Source organism: Poecile atricapillus, chromosome 26 (assembly GCF_030490865.1).
Source record: "Poecile atricapillus isolate bPoeAtr1 chromosome 26, bPoeAtr1.hap1, whole genome shotgun sequence".
Classification (NCBI taxonomy): domain Eukaryota; kingdom Metazoa; phylum Chordata; class Aves; order Passeriformes; family Paridae; genus Poecile; species Poecile atricapillus.
Window position 1 is genome coordinate 7,501 of NC_081274.1, and position 8,641 is coordinate 16,141.

At 50.3% G+C, this 8,641-nt stretch overlaps 1 long non-coding RNA gene across 2 annotated transcripts; it reads right to left on the bottom strand.

Moving 5' to 3' along the window:
• Positions 1 to 1,642: 1,642 nt before the first annotated feature.
• LOC131588500 (uncharacterized) lies at positions 1,643 to 6,989 on the bottom strand. Of its 2 annotated transcripts, XR_009279597.1 has the most exons (7): positions 6,162 to 6,242; positions 5,925 to 6,084; positions 4,987 to 5,049; positions 4,864 to 4,907; positions 4,731 to 4,775; positions 3,401 to 3,624; positions 1,643 to 1,788 (listed from the first exon to the last, which is right to left on the bottom strand). It is a non-coding gene; the product is annotated as an uncharacterized LOC131588500 (long non-coding RNA). The 2 variants fall into 2 exon arrangements; XR_009279596.1 differs by lacking the exons at positions 4,864 to 4,907; positions 4,987 to 5,049; positions 5,925 to 6,084; positions 6,162 to 6,242 and adding exons at positions 6,586 to 6,629; positions 6,708 to 6,989 and having other exon boundaries at positions 3,401 to 3,518.
• Positions 6,990 to 8,641: the final 1,652 nt, after the last annotated feature.

An 8,641-nucleotide genomic window follows, 5' to 3' on the forward strand; every position in this document is an offset into this window, starting at 1 on the left:
GGGAAAGGAATCGACTCCATTTGCTGTCTGTCCAACTCGGAGCTAGAGGGAAAAGAAACAGAGTTGGAGAGAAAAGAGACAGAGGGAGAGTGGAGAGAAACCGACTCTATTTCTTTTCTGTCTAACTCAGAGGTAGAGAGAAAGGAAACAGAGACGATTCCTGTTCACTGGAACTGAGTTACAGTGGAAAGGAATCGACTCCATTTGCTGTCTGTCTAACTCGGAGCTAGAAGGAAAGGAAACAGAGTTGGAGGGAAAATAAAGGGTTGGAGTCAGAGAGCAAAGAAACAGAAAAATAGAGGAAGTGACAGACAGAAATAAGGTTAGAAAGAGACAGAAAAGCAAGAAATAGAATGAAAATAATGACTACACCACACCAAAGACACAGGGGTTGGGGAGGAGGGGGTGGGGGGGATCATCTTTATTAGGGGTGAGGCAACTTTATTGAATGAATTTATTTACAGTACAGAAAAACACATAGAAACTGGATACAAATGCATTACAATACAATACAATTGCTGTACACGCTGAAAAACTCCTAATTCACATACAGAACAATACAGAGAAACACAGCAGCAAATACAGAACAATACAAGCCAAATACATATTAACATAATATAACCATTTCTGAAAAGGACAATACATGCTGTTTCATTATTACTGCTCCCCCAAACCACAAGGAGCACGCAGAAAACACAATACTCATTCGCCACAGAAGCCGGCTTCTGCTCACACACACACTCACCTTCGCTCTCCTCTCAACCGCCCCGTTATAACCCTGCTGGTGGTGGTCCTCAGGAACGTGGTTCCCGGGAGCCTCGAAATCGGCCTGCCTGACAAAAACCCCGGTCCGGGGCCGGTCCGTGCCCAAACTTAGGCGATGACTGTCGCCTCGCAGACCGGCCGGGACCGAGGAAAAAAAACCCCAGCTGGGAGGGAAAAAAAAAAAACCCCCCCAGCTGGGGATTTTTTATTCTAAATTTAAAAGTGAATTTAAAGTCCTGAAAAGCAAAAGCAATACACACAAGGTTAGAACCGCACAACACACACCCCTCCTACCCCACGGGAACTCGGTTCCCGGGAGCCTCGAGATCCGCCTGCCTGACGAAAACCCCGGTCCGGGGCCGGTCCGTGCCCAAACTTAGGCGATGACTGTCGCCTCGCAGACCGGCCGGGACCGAGGAAAAAAAACCCCAGCTGGGAGGGAAAAAAAAAAAAAACCCCCCAGCTGGGGATTTTTTATTCTAAATTTAAAAGTGAATTTAAAGTCCTGAAAAGCAAAAGCAATACACACAAGGTTAGAACCGCACAACACACACACACACACACACCCCTCCTACCCCACGGGAACACAGTTCCCAGGGGCCTCAAAAATCAGCCTGCCTGACGAAAACCCCGGTCCAGGGCCGGTCCGTGCCCAAACTTAGGCGATGACTGTCGCCTCGCAGACCGGCCGGGACCGAGGAAAAAAAACCCCAGCTGGGAGGGAAAAAAAAAAAACCCCCCCAGCTGGGGATTTTTTATTCTAAATTTAAAAGTGAATTTGAAGTCCTGAAAAGCAAGAGCAATACACACAAGGTTAGAACCGCACAACACGCACACACACAAGCACACCCAGACCCACCGACTCTCACAGACACGCTCTGACACACAGCAGGAGACTCTAACTCACACAGTGACCGCAACCCTTATTTGAAACACTGTGCTGAACAAAATGCCCCGAGACATCTTCTCGCTGCTGCTTCTCAACATCAAATGGTAGATCCTCAGAAAATAGGCATCAGAGACCTGCAAGACAACACAAGGTGGTCAGTGAGGGATTGTATGATAGCTATGACTCAGCCTCCCTCTAGGCCCACACATTTTATACACAAAAACCTCATAGAAAAGAGGAACTATAACCTTTTATACCTGTTCTACCTAACTCTAACTATGGGCCAGGGCAGGGCAGCTCCAAACCAATGCACTTTACAGAGGCGAGCACAGTACAAGGCACTTTTTACAGAGGCAAGCACAGCACAAGGCACTTTTACAGAGGCAAGCACAGCACAAGGCACTTTTTACAGAGGCAAGCACAGCACAAGGCACTTTTACAGAGGCAAGCACAGCACAAGGCACTTTTTACAGAGGCAAGCACAGCACAAGGCACTTTTTACAGAGGCAAGCACAGCACAAGGCACTTTTTACAGAGGCAAGCACAGCACAAGGCACTTTTTACAGAGGCAAGCACAGCACAAGGCACTTTTTACAGAGGCAAGCACAGCACAAGGCACTTTTTACAGAGGCAAGCACAGCACAAGGCACTTTTTACAGAGGCAAGCACAGCACAAGGCACTTTTTACAGAGGCAAGCACAGCACAAGGCACTTTTTACAGAGGCAAGCACAGCACAAGGCACTTTTTACAGAGGCAAGCACAGCACAAGGCACTTTTTACAGAGGCGAGCACAGCACAAGGCACTTTTTACAGAGGCGAGCACAGCACAAGGCACTTTTTACAGAGGCGAGCACAGCACAAGGCACTTTTTACAGAGGCGAGCACAGCACAAGGCACTTTTTACAGAGGCAAGCACAGCACAAGGCACTTTTTACAGAGGCGAGCACAGCACAAGGCACTTTTTACAGAGGCAAGCACAGCACAAGGCACTTTTTACAGAGGCAAGCACAGCACAAGGCACTTTTTACAGAGGCAAGCACAGCACAAGGCACTTTTTACAGAGGCAAGCACAGCACAAGGCACTTTACAGAGGCAAGCACAGCACAAGGCACTTTTTACAGAGGCAAGAACAGCACAAGGCACTTTTTACAGAGGCAAGAACAGCACAAGGCACTTTTTACAGAGGCAAGCACAGCACAAGGCACTTTTTACAGAGGCAAGCACAGCACAAGGCACTTTTTACAGAGGCAAGCACAGCACAAGGCACTTTTTACAGAGGCAAGCACAGCACAAGGCACTTTTTACAGAGGCAAGCACAGCACAAGGCACTTTTTACAGAGGCAAGCACAGCACAAGGCACTTTTTACAGAGGCAAGCACAGCACAAGGCACTTTTTACAGAGGCGAGCACAGCACAAGGCACTTTACAGAGGCGAGCGCAGGCGATGTCTGCCGGGTGAACGTGGCGATAGCCGCGGGGACGCGAAGGCCGGTTCCTCGGACGAAAAAATCCACGACGACGTCGAGAGGCTGAGACGGCCGACGACGTGAAACGCGAGAGCGTGAGAGGATGGATTGGAACTGCCCTGCCCGGCAAAAGCTCTGGGGAGCTCGAAAAGAAACCCTCTCCCTTGGCTTCAGAGGGGCCCACCCCACTACAGCCCTGTCCTGTACCTTAACTTTAAATTGGCTCCACTGATTATAAATGCTTTTCCCCTGATCCCAACTTCCACCTGTGACGCTTACCTTTTGTAACGTAATAGGACAAGACCCATCCTCGATAGGATGCGTACGTCGAGACGTCCCCCGCGCCGGCTTCGGTGCGGCCGATCGCAAACTTCGGCTCTGCCTCTCTGCACGGAACCTCGGACAAAACAGAAAATATGACTGGCACCATCCGCAAGGTGGAATTCCTGATGCGGTTCCTTTATTCCATCTTGGACTACGAAAGCTTGTCAGCCAACCAGGGACTTAAACAGAAGAAAAACCACTCAGTCCCACCTCTCGTACTCAAAGATCCCCTGTAAAGTTCTGAAGACAGAGCCCTCAAACGAGTGTGGGGTGCTTTGCATCTAGGCGTGTGCAGTTTTTAAAAATTCGAATCGCCTCCCTTGCTTTCTAGACACTGCTCACCGGCGTGGCAGGCTAGGGGCGGCTGAGGCAAAACGTCTTTCCCCCGATACCGAGTGCACGACAAATCTGCAACCCCTTCTGTCTCTCAGAATCCTGTCCGTGACACCGATTCGTGTCAGGATCCACAAGGTGGGATTTGTGATGTGGTTCTTTCATTCTATCTGAGAGAACTAAACATTATCAGCAAACAAGTACTTTAAACAGAAAAATCGGTCAGTCCAAACTCTTGTACTCAAATATCCCTTGTAAAATTCTGAAGACAGAGCCCTCAAATGAGTGTGGGGTGCTTTGCATCTAGGCATGTGCAGTTTTTAAAAAATTCGAATCGCCTCCCTTGCTTTCTAGACACTGCTCACCGGCGTGGCAGGCTAGGGGCGGCTGAGGCGAAACGTCTTTCCCCCGATACCGAGTACACGACAAATCTGCAACCCCTTCTGTCTCTCAGAATCCTGTCCGTGACACCGATTCGTGTCGGGATCCACAAGGTGGGATTTGTGATGTGGTTCTTTCATTCTATCTGAGAGAACTAAACATTATCAGCAAACAAGTACTTTAAACAGAAAAATCGGTCAGTCCAAACTCTTGTACTCAAATATCCCTTGTAAAATTCTGAAGACAGAGCCCTCAAATGAGTGTGGGGTGCTTTGCACCGAGGCGTGTGCAGTTTTTAAAAAATTCGAATCGCCTCCCTTGCTTTCTAGACACTGCTCACCGGCGTGGCAGGCTAGGGGCGGCTGAGGCGAAACGTCTTTCCCCCGATACCGAGTGCACGACAAATCTGCAACCCCTTCTGTCTCTCAGAATCCTGTCCGTGACACCGATTCGTGTCAGGATCCACAAGGTGGGATTCGTGATATGGTTCTTTCATTCTATCTTCGAGAACTAAACATTATCAGCAAACCAGGGACTTAAACACCAAAACACACTTAGAGCTTGCACCCACCTGTCCTCTGGCATCCTGGGCTGGGATATCTTGCAAGTAGACCACCTAACATAAAAAAACAAGGGATTAAAGTTATAGCAGAAACTGAGACCCCAGCAAGAACAACTGCTTCTCTCCACCAACCGAGGCTCACCTTCACAATGCTTCACCTTCACTGCTGCTATCCGGCTTTACTTCCTGAAAAAAAATACAAAGAGCAGAGCTGTAACACAGTGACTGACTCCAGCCCCGCTGCAAAAGAAGAACCGTGACCGACCTTCTCAGGGGGATCCCCTCATCTGGGACGAGGCGCTCTGCCAGGAGGTCGATCCATCCGCATCTGAAAGAAAGTTAGGAAAAAGGTCAAAGTGCTGCAGGGTAACTTCACAGCTCCAGACACCTTCTGCCAACATAAGAATACTACCTAGACTCCAACTACAGCCCGTATTACGAGTCTCCAATTACAAGTGCCCGGGACTTGTCCTTGAACACCTGCAACGGGGCCGGGCGGCAGGGCAGAGCAGTTCCGGACCAAATACCCCCAGACACCCGTGACACGTGAGACGAGGGGACACGACGGGGAGAGAAAACTCTGAGACGAGCAAGTCCTCGCAAGGACCGAGAGAATGCTGAACGAGATGACCGAGGGGGGACCGAAGGCGAGCCCGCCGGGCTCGGATGACCCTGGAGGAAAAAGATGCTAACGGAACGACTTATTCCGAGAACCGCGGAGACGGATGCCTGAGAATCCTGTGGCTGGAAGCCTCTGCCTGCCTTTGAATCGGCACAAGTCCTTATCCACTATAAAGAAAGATGACTGCACACAGCTGTCAACACAGCTGAGAACAAGACCTAAGAAGACATCCGATCGGATGCTTCTGAAGAGAGATGCGATTCCGACGCCTGTCCGAGCTCCCGAATCGAAACTTCGCCGGCGTCGGCCCCGGGCCGAGGAACGCAAAGATGGGAGATGACCGGAAGGACCCTGGGGTTTCTCAAAAGCCCCTGGGAGGACTAAGGCAAGAGACATGTTACACGAGATGCGCGGAAGACACGAGAGACATGTGACGACACACCCTGGGACTGCTCTGCCCTGCCCGCCTCAGCGCTGCGAGCCAAAGTGAGGCTTTCTTTCGATGGGGCCTATGGGGTCATTTCTAGAGCCTCACCATCCCCAAAGCTCACTCAAAAACCCAAACCGATCTGAGTCCCGACCCGCCACCCTGCTTTGATCCCCTCTGCGGGCTCCGCTTATCTCTCGGATGGCTGAAGACGTGAGTCACGGCGAGAGGCCGGTCAGGGGCCAAACGAAGCCATCTCGCCGTCTGGGAAGTTCTTCTCTCGCCGGGCTGTTGTCTCAGACAAGTATCATCACCTATGATAAAGAAAACCAAATATAAGTGCAGAATCTTAGTGGCATATTCACCAAAACCCAACTATGCTCCTACTCACCGTCTCTTAGGAACGACCAGGTCCTCGGGCCACACGCTTCGGCCACGCTCCGAGGCGGACGCCGTCGTCGCGGGGTACGCCTAGAATAAACGGAGAGGAGGCGATGTAGCGTCGCTAAAAGTTGAGCGCGCCGTCGCCGCTCCTCCCGACGCCCCCGACTCGCCGCGACTCCTCGGCCGTGACTAAAGGCTACCCGGACCGCACCTTCAGGTGGACGAGGTCGAGGCTTCGTCACAGACTCCGGTAACATTTGCTGGGGCTCACCGGAGAAGCAAACCGGGTCTCTTGGCAGGTCAGTGACGGGGCCTCAGCACAACATCAGGAGGCAGCCTAAAACACACAAACAAGCAGGAATGCTGGAAGTTGCACCAGAAACTGAGACCCCAGCAAGAACAACTGCTTCTCTTCACCAACCGAGGCTCACCTTCACAATGCTTCGCCTTCACTGCTGCTATCCGGCTTTACTTCCTAAAAATAAAGACAAAGAGCAGAGCTGTAACACAGTGACCGGTTCCAGCCCCGCTGCAAAGAAAAACCGTGACCGACCTTCTCAGGGGGATCGCCTCATCTGGGACGGGGCGCTCTTCCGGGAGGTCGATCCATCCGCATCTGAAAGAAAGTTAGGAAAAAAGTCAAAGTGCTGCAGGGTAACTTCACAGCTCCAGACACCTTCTGCCAACATAAGAATACTACCTAGACTCCAACTACAGCCCGTATTACGAGTCTCCAATTACAAGTGCCCGGGACTTGTCCTTAAACACCTGCAACGGGGCCGGGCGGCAGGGCAGAGCAGTTCCGGACCGAATACCCCCAGACACCCGTGACACGTGAGACGAGGGGGCACGACGGGGAGAGAAAACTCTGAGACGAGAAAGTCCTCACGAGGACCGGAAGGACCTGGGGTTTCTCATAAGCTCCTGGGAGGACTAAGGCAAGAGACACGTTACACGAGATGAACGGAAGACACGGAACGCACGACAGACAAGTGACGACACACCTTGGGACTGCTCTGCCCTGCTAGCCTCAGCATTGTTAGCCAAAGTGAGCCTTTCCCTCACGGTGGCCCCAGAGGCCAGTTCTCAAACCTCCCCCTCCCCATAGCTGACTCAAAACCCTAACCGGTGTGAATCCTAACCCACTGCCCTGCTTCGATCCCCTCTGTGACCACAGCCCTCGACTTATCTCTCCGAAGCGAATCCGTCGGAGAGACCGATCTGCTGCTAAGGAAAGCTGCCGCAGCGGTTCCCTTTTGTGTCACGATGAATCTGCTGAGAGAATCTGAAGTATCGCACTTGACGTGACCTAGAACTTCAGGAAAATGCAATCCTCCTAAAAAAAAACCCAAACAGAAGAATCATTATAAAAGCATCTTATCACCCCTGAACTCCCAACCCAAAATCATGAACTTAAATACTCCCTGTGTTCCATAAAGTTTTCTTCAAGGTGTTTTCAAAACCTCTGCTGCTTCAAATGCCCAAAAGATACCTGCTAAAAGCAGGCTGGAGTAAATTGAAAGAGCCTCTTCGCTGAAATGAGAGACAAGCTCTTTAGCCCAGCTGATTCCCTTGGAGGGAATAATGCCCCTTAGCACAGCCTGGGGTTAATATACCCCTAATTGAGCCCGCCTCTTTTTCCCACGCTGCCTGGGAAAAGGGAGGCGGCAAATCCCACCGGGTATAAAAGCCCTCAGAGGGACCATAGCTGTTTGGCTCCTCTGAGTTAAAATTGAGGTAAGGAGCTCTGCGTAGAAGAAAACTTTTTGGGAAAAGAGTGTTTTCTTTTTTTACTGCAATTACTCAGAGCAATGAAGCAAAGGAAAAAAAAAGGTAAGAAGCAAAACTTTGTGTTTCAGTAGTGCTGCCGGCTAAGTTGGATAATTTATGGACTTGCATAATTATTTATTAGTGAACCCTAATTAGCACTCCCCCTGTGATTAATTAGGGTGGAGAAGAATAGTATAGATATGAATGGTGTCTCATAGGGACCTCTAATTAGGGCTCTCTACATTATAAATGAAAATAAGAAAAAGAATAGACTCCCAGTTGGCATTACCGTTACATACCTGCTGGACTCGCTCCTGTTGGAAATATTTGGTGCCGGGGCGTGGGTAGAGGTATCCTGAAATGCAGCTTTAAACCCTTGAAATGCTGTGTCCTAGTTTAGGGCAAATTAGGGAGGAAAACTCCAAATGGGGGTTTCCCCAGGGAAATGACCCCTCCCTACCAACTGGTCCAGGAAAGGAAAAAAAAAATTCCTTGGAAAGAAGTGGAAAAAGCTGTTTATTTAACAGAAATTGAATAATATGAAATAATAAAACCTCTCACTGTTCGATGGGATGGCAAGTCTAGGAAGAAAAGTCCTTTTCATGTGGTGTAGCTCGCCTCGCTCAGGTTCTTATCGGTCCTTCCGGCGCTGAAAAGTGCCGAGGCCCGGGCCCCGGTGGGCCAAAGGCGTGAGCTCCCGGGGTTTGGCCGGGTGTT